The 14086-nt window shown below is 46.4% G+C and overlaps 1 protein-coding gene and 1 pseudogene across 2 annotated transcripts in view; both read left to right on the top strand.

The window, feature by feature from the left end:
* Positions 1-14086, top strand: part of LOC142774943 (testis-expressed protein 10) — a 117825-nt gene that overhangs the window by 65169 nt on the left and 38570 nt on the right. The gene's annotated exons all lie outside the window — the stretch shown is intronic.
* LOC142784070 (uncharacterized) lies at positions 11567-13898 on the top strand (annotated as a pseudogene).

The following is a 14086-nucleotide window of genomic DNA, read 5'->3' as shown; positions in this document are numbered from 1 at the left end:
GTGCTAGTCTTCCCGTCGGCCATCATGATCACACACGCACACCAAGAGCGAGCAAGACGCACACACGCGACGCACATGCCAGAACGCGTGGAACAGCTCTGGGCGCGTTTTCAGTCAGAAAACGAAACTAATTTGAGCCAGCGTGGCGGGCGTCGCTGAGCAGAGGAGACGGGCGAAGGGGTTGTGATCAAGAGAGGAGAGCAGACTTGCGAAATAAGGGCAAGGAGTTGTGATAAAGAGAAGGGAGGATGCGGCGGGAGGGCGACCTTAAAAATCAAAACACACGGGAAGGAGGCAGGTTGGGTAGCTTGCTTGAAAGGTCCGTGAAACTCGCACGTAAAACTTGGAAAGAGTAGTGCCAGCGCGCGCGGAAGTCAAAGCATGGCTGCCTGGATCTGTGCGCGCGGCGGCGTTCGAAGAAACGGCGGCTGTGGTAAAAAAATCGCTTTGTTGCACCGGCGGGTTTGCGTGGCCTCACGAACTTTGATATCTCGCGATTCGTTCCGCGCAAATTAACAGCAGTTTTAGCGCTTCCGCACACGCGGGAAGGCATGCTGAGCCGAGTGCGAAGTGAGCGAGAACAAGTCCTAAACACGAAACCAATCGCAAATTATCAGAGTCGGTGAGGTAGCGTATGCGCGTGCACCAGACGCAGACTATCGAATACAGTTGGTGGCCGACGATGTTGGCAAATGGTCTGGTCACTCCAGGCCGGTGACGCCAACGACAGTACCAGCGATCAAAAACAGGGTAGGTGGCCGACCAGTCTTCAAAAGGTTGGTGGCAGTGTGAAAACACGGGCCTCGTCTGCCGATGCGGGGTGCTCAGAGTAGCGGGGGGACAAGGGACGGAGGGGTGCATAGCAAAAAGTGGTCGGGGAGAGCAGCAACTAGAGGGGCGCGGAGGCAGAATCGGCGTTTAACAATAAGAATGTATGGGCACCTCGCCGATGTCTGATCGGTGGTCGAAATTGGTTGCCTTGGAAGTCGGCAAACTGCTGACTCCGTTCGCTGTAACCGATCAGTGGAGCTTGGAGGTGTTTGTTGTAAGCGCGATTTTGTGCCATTGAACCAATGTATATATTCAAGGTCTTGTGGATATTGTTTGTTTTAAGCAAAAGTTCGTTTTAAGTGGGGCCGTTATATGTGGGCTCGACTGTATATTAAAGATGCCACCTGCATAAATCGGAAACGTCCGTTCTTTTCTTCGTAATTTTAGTGTTAACTCAGAGTAGACCCATGACAATCGGTTACAAAGATAATTTAAATTGGTTTGCCAGTTCACACCCATGACAATCAGTTACAAAGATAGTTTAAATTGTCTTGCCAGTTTACAACATTAATGAGAGCTAACAGGCAATCGTGTTAAAAGAAGTATAGGGGACTTTATTAAAAATAATTGTAACGTATATGTCAAGAACAAAAAGTGGATTGAAAAACCTGCCACCGGCAGGATCTGAACCTGCGACCTTAGAATAATGCTTTCGATGATCTACCACTGAGCTACGGTGGCAGTCATCCCTCCGTCTACTTTATAGGGTACACTAAAACCTCGTTATAACGTAACGGGATATAACGAAATAATGGATATAACAAAGTAAATGAAATTTCCCTTGAAAGCTCCATTGAGAACCATGCATTTTAAACTTTATTGTAACAAAGTGAAATTGACCTGTAACTGGATATAACGAACTAGATTAGTCTATCAAATATTCTATAAAAAAAACCAACCGTCGTGTGTTAAGTATATCGTTTTAAGCGGAGTTTGACGCTCGTTCGGCGCGGCCCTTCCAAATTCCCGCGCCGACCTTACAGCCATGCCACACGCGGCCGAGGGAGCCGTCCTTCTCACACAGCCAGCGGAGAGAATTGAGGAAGCGCTCAGCGGGTCGCATGACCAAGAAGCGGTGCTGGGTTGCAAAGTGATTACCCTCTCACTTACGCGTCTTAAAGACGACAGCAACAACACTTATAACACTGTGGGCAACGACTGCGCCTCTGCTGCTACTCTCTGGACCAAAAAAGAATACTCTCCGCGCGCGGCCTTGAAAGGAGAAGGGTCTCTACGTGCAGAGACGGAAAAGGGCGAAGAGTGGCGCAGGCGGGTCGGAGAACGGTATTTGAAAGAGAGCAAACAATCCGCCACAGTCTTTTTTTTTTTCCTTTTCTTCGTTTCCTCCTTTGCGCGCAGCGTTGAGAGGTGCCGCTGCAAGATTGGGCATGGGGCTGAGAGCATTTTCGGAGCGTGGTGTGTTCGAACTAACCGTTGCAAGTGCTTGTGCATTCGAATTACATGGCGTTTTTGCCCATTGAAATACACAAAGCTTAGACGGGACCTCAGCCGTGAGTTTGAATTAATCGGAAGTTCGAATTAAGCGTGTTCGAATTAGTGAGGATCGACTGTGTTTATTTTTCGTTGCATGCGTGGTCGCGTAGTGGTACGTCGGGCCGTGAGGTGGTTTCCCTCTTTGCACGTTCATAGGTGTGCACCCATCTGAGCATACATTGCCGCAAAGTGTTATAATCGATATAACAAAATAATGGATATAACAAAATGATTGTAGCTCCCCTTCAACTTCATTATAACAAGGTTTGAGTGTATGTATACGCATTTCGAGCGTGGAGTACTCTTTTTGACTGTTGGTGTCATGAGCTACTTGGCGCCAACAGGCATCAAGTACGGTTTTTTGTTTCTTCCATGGAAGTTTCTTGATTAGGGGTGTATGAATACCTACCGAATAATAAGTCTTGAATCGAATACTGAACTGAATGAAAAAAAAAAAGCCAGACATTGAATTGAATATCGAACAACAAGTTTATTAACAGTTAAACAGTTAGCAGTTTATTAACAGGCAAAAAAAGTGGGAATGTTTACAAATTCTTATGCAAAAAAAGCCGCTGTTGTATGTGATCTGAGATCAACTACTCCCTTCGGGCTGTAACAATGTTGCCAGTTATCAAAAACAAATTTTCACTTGGTACGCTTGTTGCGGGAATGCCCATGTATTTCATGACCATCTTGCACAATCCTGGGAAGTGCTGCTTGCCTGTTTTTTTCCAGAATGCTGAGCGTCTTGGTTTTCGCTGTAAGTGAGCTCTCAATGGTACCACTTATCTTCTAGATTTTGGCTGTTTCAATGAAGTGTCTTCCTTCTGATGACGCTCCAGCTTCTCAATGCTGTCTCAGATAATTCTGACAGGCTTCTTGTGAGCAGTAAATGTCGATGCTTTGACATGGTCACTGGATACTTTCTCTGGAGTGAGCTGCAAATCAATTCTTGCAATCTTCAATAACAGTGTTTTTTGGAACGTTTCAGCAGAAAGAGGTTCTCAAACCTTGAGTCACAGGCAGTTGCCAGCATATAATTATTTTGCTCATCCTGCCCTGGAAACCCTGTCCTCGTGCTTTTCAGCCAGTTTCTAGCAAACTCCGAGGTGTCATCAATGGCTACAATACAGTCTTTCAGAACCATCTGTGTTCCATACAAAAATGGTACCACTGCACTGACGAGAAAGTTGCTTATTTGTGGCCACTAAGATCTTTGGTTGACGATGCGATTGGTTCAAGAGCTTTGACGAGTCCAATCATAGCTTTCCTCTCTTGTGGTGTCAGGTTGGGCACAGTTATCTGAGAGGTGGCCAGCTTGAAACAGTTGTCGTCTTTCAGCTGCACAAGACCCGTGGAAAGTGGCGTGAGTGCCACCCGGCCAGCTTAGTGGTGGGCAACTGTACACGGAACTTGTGACCTACTGTAACTGCACTATAGGTCGACCCCCTAACTTTGAATATATGAAAAAGAAATTTTTGAAAATCGCAAAGTATCGTGGCGCACCCTTGCATTGATAAATACATGACACAACCAGCTGCACTGTGGTGACGTTCGTTTTTATATAGACACTAATCTTGTGTAGCTAAATGCCAGAAGGCCACAAAGTGCTGTCGTTCGAACTTAAGTCGAAGGACATCTGTTTCTCACCAGTTACGTCCCAGAGTGCATCGTCCTCTGTTTCACCCAATGTGTTGCTGATGCAGCATTTGCGAAAAGACTTGCGCACGATCTATTTCGGGAGAGATTTTCAAGCTGACGACATTCAGCCACAAACGTTCATGAGCAGTGGACGTCATAGGCGGCCAGCGGGGGTCTTGGTATTGTCGCCCAGCATCCATTCATTGTAGAGCTCACACATGCGATCTTTGAAGGGTTTATTGAGCACTATGTCCAGTGGCTAGAGGATTGATGTTACTCCCCCAGAAATCACAAGGTTCGTCTTTCCATAGGACAGAGCTTCCATTACATCGGCCGTTGAGTGGCCTCGAAATGAGTCGAGCACCAACATGCTCGGTTACTGAAAAAGTACGCCGGGTCGCCGATCCCACACGAGACAGATCCACTCAAGCATGAGGGACTAATTCATGAACCCTTTTTCGTTCGCTCTAACAGTAACATCCTGGGGAAAGTCTTCTTTTGGTAGCTCTTCTTTTCTTGAAAATGATATACAGTAAAACCCTGTTAATCGGACTTCACTTGACTGGAGGGAATGTCGGAATTAACCAAGAGTACGAATTATCGCGAGTATGAACAAAACACTTGAAAAATGTCTCCTACACCATCAGACTTTTATTTCTTGAAAAACGTCTGTGATCGCGATTTGCTTCACGGACGCAATGTGTGACGAAGTCACAATTTAGCAAAGCTCCTGCAGGTGGCTTTGTCTGCGCACACTGTCCGAGGAAAGCATGCATATGTCCTCGAAAACGGCCAACGCATACGTAGCCTACGTCATTGTGTGGCGTGGAAGCTCGTCAGCATCACTTACGTCCTCGTGAGCCGATTCCCCTTCACTGTCCAAGACTTCGATGACGATATCGCTGTCGGTCACTGTGCCGGCCACAGCAATATCGCTGTCGATTGCGAAGTAATTGCCCAGGGGCACATCAGCTGGCATGCTGCTCACATAGCGGCCGTCTTGCTCTTCGCCGGTTTCCTCATCGGCCACCACCCCCGGATCAGCAGCGTCGTGCACGAAGCCGCTATGCCTAAAGCAGTTTGCGACTACTGCAGGCGGCGTCTTGTTCCACACGTATGTCAGCATGTGGATTGCGCTTAGGAGGCTTTGTACTGCTTGCCTGACTCCATGCAGAGCAACATCCACTTGAGTGCCTGCCGTCGATAGCGGCTTTTCACGAACTGTATGATTTCCTGGTCCGTCGGCTACAGGGAAGTCGTTGTGTTCAGAAGCAGGAATAGCAGTTCAATGTTCTCGAGCCCGGACACCTTCGTGTGTGCACTACAGTTGTCTAGCACGAACAACACCTTCCGAGCCTTGGCCGCAAAGCGGCGGTTGAGCTTACGCAGACAGGCTTGAAAGAGTTCGGCAGTCATCTAAGCCTTTCTGCTGAACCGGTAGCGTACAGGCAGCTGCTTTGTTTTCTTAAAACATCTTGGCTTCGCAGCCTTCCCGATTACCAGCAGCGACAGCCGCTCTGTGCCGGTCGTGTTAGCAGCCAGAAGAACTGTCACGCACTCTTTAGTTCGTTTTCCACCGACGCACGGGTCCCCCTTAAACGCGATTATCTTGTCAGGCAGAGCCTTATAAACCAATGCTGTCTCATCAGTGTTCAAAATGTTGCACGGCTCGTACGTAGAAAGGCGCGCGGATAGTCCAGACCGCCAGTCTTGCACAACACTTTCGTCAGCTGCACCTCTTTCACCACACACGTTGCGGAACACCAGCCCGTGTCGCTTCTTGAAGCGGTCGAACCAGCCTTCCGACGCTTTGAAGGAGTCAATTTTCATGGTCACTGCGAACGTCTCTGCTTGTGCGCAGATAAGGGGACCACTCAAGGGCAAACGTGCATCGTGCGAAGCAGCAATCTAGCAAAAACAGCGCTTCTTCTAGCTTGGGATGTGCTGCCATTCAAAGCCTCTTCCTTTGGTCACCAAACATTTCCCGGTCATACGCTTTCATAATCTGCTCTTTGTTCTTCATGCTAGTGCTCAGCATGCTTTTCTTCACATTGTACTTTTCCATCACTTCTTTTCGAGATGCTCCCGCTTGCAACGCCTTCAATATTTTCACCTTCGCAGCGAAATCCTTTGCTTCGCACTTCGCACTCTTCGCTGCGGGAGTTTGGGCGGTTGGGGCTGCAGGAGACGGAGGGGGAGCCATCCCGGCGTTGCTGGCGCGGTGGTCACGCGCGCGTGCACGAAGTAGACAACACAAACACACACACACAAACGCATGGTGATAAAAATGAAATAAAAACCCGCGAACTTTTCAAAAAACAGGAAACAGTAAGACTGCAGATGGCACTGATCACGTACAGACAGATAACTTAAGGGGAGATGCAGGTTGAAAAACGCGAGTTTTTTTTTTCAAAATTACCGATTTTTATTTTTGCCAGTTTTGATAAGATTAGTACCTCTACTGTTACTAAAAAAATAATACAGGCCGAGACTTAACTGGAAATGCTTTAAAATTGCATCTAAAGAGCACAAGGTGCCTGTTAAAAGGTCCAAAATGTGCAGTCTTCAAGCACCTTGCCACCGATAATGCGTCGCCGTTCGCCATTGTTGATCGCATGAGTCGAAGAGTCGAGCCTCACTCTTCAAATAACAACAGTTTCTCTCGCTGATGCAGCTCAAGAAATAATAAAAAGAAGCACTCTTCTGCGCGTTTTTCGAGCGCCGCGACTGGCGTATCACATGGTACGAATCGGGGACCGCCATTGGCTGCTGCGCGCCTGCATGTGCTGTGAAACCTATTTGCGGGGTCCATGTCTTGTCGAGCAGTGCAGCTGAACAATGCTTTTTTCGTGTAATTATCTCTGTTATGAATGAAAACAGGCATTGCTCGCAAGTGAAAGCCTTTGCGCGGCGCGCTCTGTAGGAATAGGCTACGAGCAGCTGGTTCGATTTGCGGCAGTTGTTGGCTTGCAAAAGCCAATGCACCAAAAGTATTCACACTCGTCAGCCGGAAAGTTCCTGATTTGGCAATGGATGATGTCAGCGCCAATCTTGATATGTCGAAAGAGCTCATAGTGAGAGAACTTAGCAGGGACGACATTGCCATTATGTACGACGGTATGTGGCACAAACATGGCTGCGAAATGGCATGACACTGGATTTAGTTTGGCTTTCGCAGTCCTGTCAAAATTCTTTCTAGCTTGCAGTTGGCACAAGGCTCTGCCAGATGGAGCGGAAGTTTGGCAAGCGTTTCATGGCCCTGTCTGTGAGCTAAATGTCTGTGAGGAGTCGGCTCGAAAAAGCCGAGAGGGACAAACTCATGTTGCTGGCGTATTTTAGTCGCAGTGGACACTACAAGAAGGATTGTTATTTCTGATGTGCAAATTTCATCAGATTTATTGATATTTTTCATAAATAAAAACTCAATTTTAACTTTAAAGCTCGTTTTTCTCGAAACACAAATTTTGCCATTTTTTCAAATGTGCCCCTCGTTTTTCGGGCACTTCTAGTGCTTGGATCTGCATAAAATTTTGCCCAAGTTTTTTCCCAAATATGACAAATGCAATTATCTAGTTTAAATTTCAATATTTTATTGTATAATAAAAAATTGTATGTATACTTTTACTAGGGTAGGTGAAATATGGACTTTTTATGTCTATTATTTTTCATGCGTATTACATATTTTGTATGTGTTTCCTAATTACCTATTTGCACTCTACACTTTATTTGAAGCATTATTAACTGTGAATGGCAAAAAATTACAGAAGTTTAGGAATGAAAAGAGGGGGGGGGTGGCAAAAGGGTTAAAATTTATACTTTGTCATGTTGCAGAGCTAAAAGTGTGTAAATTACAAGAAAACTAATTATATATTTGAAATCAGCATAAAAAGTTCCATAAACAGCTCAAGTTTCATTGCTCTAGGGTGAATATTTAAAAAAAAAAATGTGTCTCCGAGTAGCATCTCCCCTTAAAGCACAATAGAGGTGAGCAATCTAATCGTCTCGTAAATGTGTTCGACGTGCAAGAAAAAAGGAAAGACAAACCCGTACGTTGCCTGTTGCTGATGACAGTAGCGATGCACTGCCTTCCATTTTAGTTACTACCATGTGTTTTTTTTTTTTGGGGGGGGGGGGGGGGTGCTTTCGAGATGTACTACCCATGGAGACGAAGTTTTGAATCTCACAGGCCCCAATCCGATCCAAGAGTTGTTTAGGTGCATCATGAATTTGGCCAGCAGAATCCGCTGCTGCTTTTCCATTGTGACTCGACCACAGTCGGGCAATCGAATTAACCGAAGTTCAGCCAAATTTGTCCAAATTAATGAGAGTTTTCAGTCATACAACAATATGCATTTTGAACGGGATCAGACGCCGTGGCTGAATTAACTGAAATTCCAAATTAACGGGGGTCGAATTAGCGAGATTTTACTGTAAGGGGGCAGCTTCTTTCCATCGGCTGTGCACGCAAGCATCATCGTAAATCGGGAATGCTCGTTGCCCGTTGTCAAGAGTTTCACTTGCTTGGATTCTTTAGCGGTCACAGTCCGGTTCGAAGGCTTATCGAACCAGATTGGAGTTTCGTCAGCGTCGCCCATGCGTCCCATCATGTAGCAATGATGTCGACGAAGCTCTGATACTCGACCAGCTTGTTATCGAAACCTTCGGCAGTTTTTGGCACACGGACGTATGCAGTCTCAGTGCAAAGCCCTTTCACTTTATAAATCGGCGCACCCACGATGGCAAGCCCTTGAATTGCACCCTCATGAGCCCAGAGTCCCGCGCTATCTCGATAGCTTTCACGTGGATGCACTCTGCTGTCACGGGTAGCGACATTGCACGCAGCTCCCGGGCGAATTGGACGAGTAGCGTTTCCAGTTCAGGGTGCACTGCAGTCTGTCCATGAAACAAAGTTTTTTTTTTTATGGTTGCTGTCGGATGTAATGCGCTGCTTTTGGCTCCTCCAGTATCGAACCCTTTTCTCCGATGCACCGAATTGACGTGGTGCCACCAGGTTGCCGTGCGCTTTGGCATACTCAAACCCTTTTTTTTTTTCTTTAAAGCCTATCATAAACTGTCGTCGACTAGCACTCATTTTTGAAGAAAATAGAAAAAAGAAAGCAGCAGACTGATAAAAATAACCGAAGCAAAATCGTGTTGCTAGTACACTGTAGGCTCTGCCTAGCCTTACCCAACGCGCCGCTGCTGATGCTCACGTTGACAATGAAGGCTTTTAACCTCAGCTGCCCATTGTTGCAAGACTTCCACATTTTTCTCTGCCAATGACCAGTATATAAGACTAGGGTCGACTTTTCACCTCGTTAAAAAAAAAATTGACCTATATTTCGGGGTTTACGGTAGGCTGTTGTGTGCGCGTCTCCTGCCTTTGTCGCATGCGAGATTGATCTTTTTTTTTTTATCTAGACCAGAACGCTGAGCTTGTTCCCCGTTGCAAAGGCGCAGACCACTACATCATTATGATCATCATCAGCGATGCAAAGCAATGGACGCTGCATGCCAATAATCTTCTCTGTGGCGGCCGTGGTTTCATGGTTTGTAATCGGGCGCTTTCATTTTGCGCTCGCGGTCTACGATTTCTCGCAAGTGTATTTGCAACTGTTACATGTGTAAGAAGTGGTGCTGCCCGTGTGAGTGGCGCAAACAAAAGGCTATTCTCGAGTTTTGCGTCTCGTCTGTGTCACGAGCACAATTTAATCTGCGTACTCTCATGTTCTTACCATTCAAATTTTGTGTAGTTTTGAACAGACTGCTCAGTCTCGAAGCATTGTATGTTTCACCCGCCAACCAAACAGACCCGTCGAATAAATATAGTTTTCAAGTAACCGAATACTTTAGACTTGATATTCAAATTGGACTATCCGACAAGTTGGAATTAGATATCTATTCATCATCATCATCATCATCATCATCATCATCATCATCATCATCATCATCATCATCATCATCATCATCATCCTGTTTACGTCCACTGCAGGACAAAGGCCTCTCCCATGTTCCGCCAGTTAACCCGGTCCTGCGCTTTCTGCTGCCAATTTATACCCGCAAACTTCTTAATCTCATCTGCCCACCTAACCTTCTGTCTCCCCTAACCCGCTTGTCTTCTCTAGGAATCCAGTTAGTTACCCTTAACGACCAGCGGTTATCCTGTCTATGCGCTACATGCCCGGCCCATGTCCATTTCTTCTTCTTCATTTATCTATTCATATATTCGAGTAAATGCGCATCCTCATTCTGGATATTTCTGCTTGCTTTGCCTCAAAACTGTTACCCCAACGTATCCAGGGTGTGCACAAGTACTTGAAATCCTTGAAAACCTTTGAAATCAAAAAATTCGTGTTCCAGGCCCTGAAAGTCCTGGATTTTTGGTTGAGTCCTTGAAAACCCTTGAATATTAGGGATTTTCACAGGGTCCAATCGTACGACTCGCAATTCATAGCAGTTTAGCGTGGTGCTGGGCAAACGATTCTGCTTATCACGTCCCGCAACACGGCGATTGCGAAATCAGACACGGTCAAACCGCCTGTATAAGATGGAGACATGCGCGCACCCACGGCCACATTTTCTTTTATCTGGCTTGCTTTGGCTTCGCTTGACGAAAAGCCATAAACTGATGGCCACAATGAGGCTACAAAATTTTGAGCTCCTGAAAACTTGCACGAATGTGCTTATTGCTGTAGACTTTACTAGTGCTTAAAAGGTTTTCTTTTGGCTTCACTTAGTGGTATCCCTCAGCAACTTGCAAAAAAAAAAGTGCAGCACACACTCGCTAGCCTCAGCCACCTCAGTATCATCTGTAGGCCACATTGTAGGCTGTGTGGCTTGTCGTTGTCGGTTCTTGCTCCTGCTCCAGTGGTGTTTTGTTTTGCACATGCTGGTTGCTGTGCGCTTTGTGATCGCATGATTGTGCATGCGGGTGGCACAATTTGCAGTAATGCCTGGGAAATGCAAGCTCCAGAGTGCTTGGCTGAGCAACGATAATTATAAGCATTGGATTGTGCCAGATGTATCGGACCCCCCCCCCGTGCAAAATGCACATTGTGCAAAAAGAGCTTCGACGTCGCTTCTATGGGTGAATCTGCTCTCAAAAGCCACGCAAAAAGCACCAAGCTCAGTGGAATTGTGAAAATGGCAGCTGGAAACTCTATGCCAACCTACCTGACAGCAAGCTCAAGTGAGCGGTTTATAGCACAGCTCCATTCCAAGCGACTGATCTTAGTAGCACCTGCAAGTCGCATGAAGTTGTCACCTATGCCGAAATTCGGTGGACACAAAGTAATTACATCCCACTATTTGTACAGATCGTCGCCACAAACTGGCGACTTGTTCAAGCGAAGGTTTCCTGACAGTGAAGTGGCAAAAATCATTTTCTAGGGGCGAGAAGAAATGTGCGTATGTTGCATGCCATGGACTGAGGCCATTTTTCTTGCTGTGTTTGCGAGAAGAGGTACAGAAGTTCGAATATTACGTCGTACTTTTTGACGAGTCGATGAATGACTTCTTGCAAGAAAAGCAAATGGACGTGCATGCGCGATATTGGGACTCTGCACACTAGGTGGTCACTAGATACTACTCCTCCGCTTTCATGGGGCACTCCACAGCAGACGTTGTGCAGGGCGTACTACTGAAGGCTTTGGAACTTTTGCCACTTGGCAAGATTCTTCAGATATCCATGGACGGGCCGAATGTCAACCTTAAGTTTTTCAGGAACATGCGAGTCCAGTGTGTTGACTTGGGAACGTGTGGCCTTTACCGTCTATAATGCCTACAAAGCAGGGGTCGCAGCCTCTAAGGCCACGTTCACACTGAGCATTCCGGCCGCCAAAAGTGCTCCGAATCCGGTTCGGCGGCGGCGAGATCCGCCGAAATATCCCTCTCCGCGCCGATCGCTCTCGGACCGATTTTTGCGGCGTCTGCCGCCGAATCGGCCACCGCGGACCAATAGGAGCGCTAGTCAAGGAATTTTGAAAAATGGTGGCCAAGCCCTACTCACTTGTTATGCCGCAGTGCACGTAACTGAATGTTGAAACCAACGGGAGTTTAATTTACTCTGTGCCTACTTCGCCTCCGTATTTCGTGAAAGAGGTGACCGAGCTTGCTGTTAGCGCGACCGAGCTTGTTGCGGTGTTGCAGAGCAAAATGAACCCACCCACGCCGCTGGCGTCGGTGGTTTTTCTGCTCTTCGTGCATTACAAGACAGCCACTTGCCAGCAAAGTAAGCAGTACTGTCTTTTCTTGCTTCTTGAGTACGAGAATCGTTGAAGTATACACCACCGGATAGCGTAGTGGCGTTTGCGAGCCGCGACAACAACCGGGTGACAGCGCATCCATCTCGCGTTCGCCCCGTAGTAGATGGCATATTCGGCGGCGCGGGGCGCGTCCAGTGCGAACGACGCTGCATTTCGGCGGCAGGGGAATTTCGGTCCCTGTAGAAAGCGGATGTTTCAGTGTGAACTAGGCATAAGTGGGGCATCGACATTCTACTGTCAAGCATGAGTGCACTCTTCCATGACTCACCTGCACGAAGGGATGATTTTTCAACCGTGATTACCCAGAACAAATTTCCTCTGCCGTTTGTGTCCCATCGATGGGTGGAAAACGCAGTTGTGATTGAGAGAGCTCAGCTTCTTTGGAATGATATGAAAAAATATGTGGAGTCTGCAAGAAGCAAGCAGGTGAGCTTACCGAAGTGTGCATCCCTTGAAAATGTGCCTTGCTTTTGTCGCGACTCCTTGAAACTGGCAAAACTGAACTTTTCCCTCAGTGTTGCATTGGTTATCCAGCCATTCTTGAAAGACTTTCAATCCGACAAACCAATGATCTTCTTTCTTGGAAGAGATCTTAAAAGTATTGTGCATAAGCTCCTTTCAAAATTCATGAAAGCCTCAATGTTGTCTTCATTGGGAGGAGTTGGGGGTCTGTTGAGGGTGGAGGTTGATAACCCCATTAATCACATTTCACTTGAAAAAGTGGATATTGGTCCCAAGTGTGAGCAAGCACTGAATGATTCAAAAGCTAGTGCAAAGAATGCATTTCAATTCAGAATAGAGTGCAAGCAATTTTTGGCAGCTGTGGCCAAGGAGATACTGGAACGAAGTCCCTTGAAGTCATCTTTGGTTTGAAACCTGTCTGCTCTTGACCCCCTGCTCATGAGCTCAAAGCTGGATCAGTGCCTGGTGGGCCTAAGAAAGGCGCTAGACATCTTGACCATAGTATGAAGACTGAGTGACAGACGGCAAGAATGGTTACTTGCAGAGTACACCGAGAGTTCAAGCATGAGCTTCGCGTCATGAGAGGAGCGTTAGCAGGCTGGACGAGTTCTTTCACGAACTCTTAAGCTTTCAACCTTCCTACAAAGAGCTATAGTAAACAACCAAGCTCCTTCTTGTTCTTAGCCTTGGACAAGCAATTGTTGAGTAAGGGTTTAGTGCCAACCGCCAAATTTCCGTAGAGAACTTGAAGGGCTTGTCGTATATTTCGCGGCGTGTCATATGTGACTCAGTGGAAAGGGCAGGTGGCATTTTAAATGTCGCCATAACAAAAGAGCTCAGATTGGCTGTGTCCGCAGCGAGGCTCCGCTATGGTGCGCACTTATAATGAGAAAAGAAAAAGTGCAAAAAAAATGGAAGTCAGACAAAAAGACGCCTGATTATAAAGGAAGTTGAATGCATGTACCTGAAGAAAAAGAAGCTTGAAGCAGTTGTTGCTGATTTAATGACCTCTGCTGATGGCCTTGCTGAAAAGGCAAAAGCGACTGGTTACATCAAGCATGTAGTGAAGTCTAATAGCTTGCGAAAGACGGTGAAAGTCAAGATTGATGAACTTGATGGCATTAAGACTCATATAGAAAAAAAAAACTGAAAGACCTGCCCTGAGCTTCCCAACTTCTAGTCTAGTGAAACTGTGCAATAAGTGAACTGCACATCCATTCTTTTATGCAATAAAATTTATCGTGAACTACAATCGTGTTATTTAAAGTTTTTGAAAGGTTTTTAAAAAGTCCTTGATTTTTTCTCTTGGAAACGTGTACGAATACTGGTATCTTTCTTCCGAAATCTTTCGCATATGCTGCTTACAGCTTCTTTTTCTTACGATTTAGCAGCTA

The sequence above is a fragment of the Rhipicephalus microplus genome, chromosome 2, assembly GCF_043290135.1.
Source record: "Rhipicephalus microplus isolate Deutch F79 chromosome 2, USDA_Rmic, whole genome shotgun sequence".
Lineage (NCBI taxonomy): Eukaryota > Metazoa > Arthropoda > Arachnida > Ixodida > Ixodidae > Rhipicephalus > Rhipicephalus microplus.
This window is presented reverse-complemented; position numbering and strand designations above follow the sequence as displayed.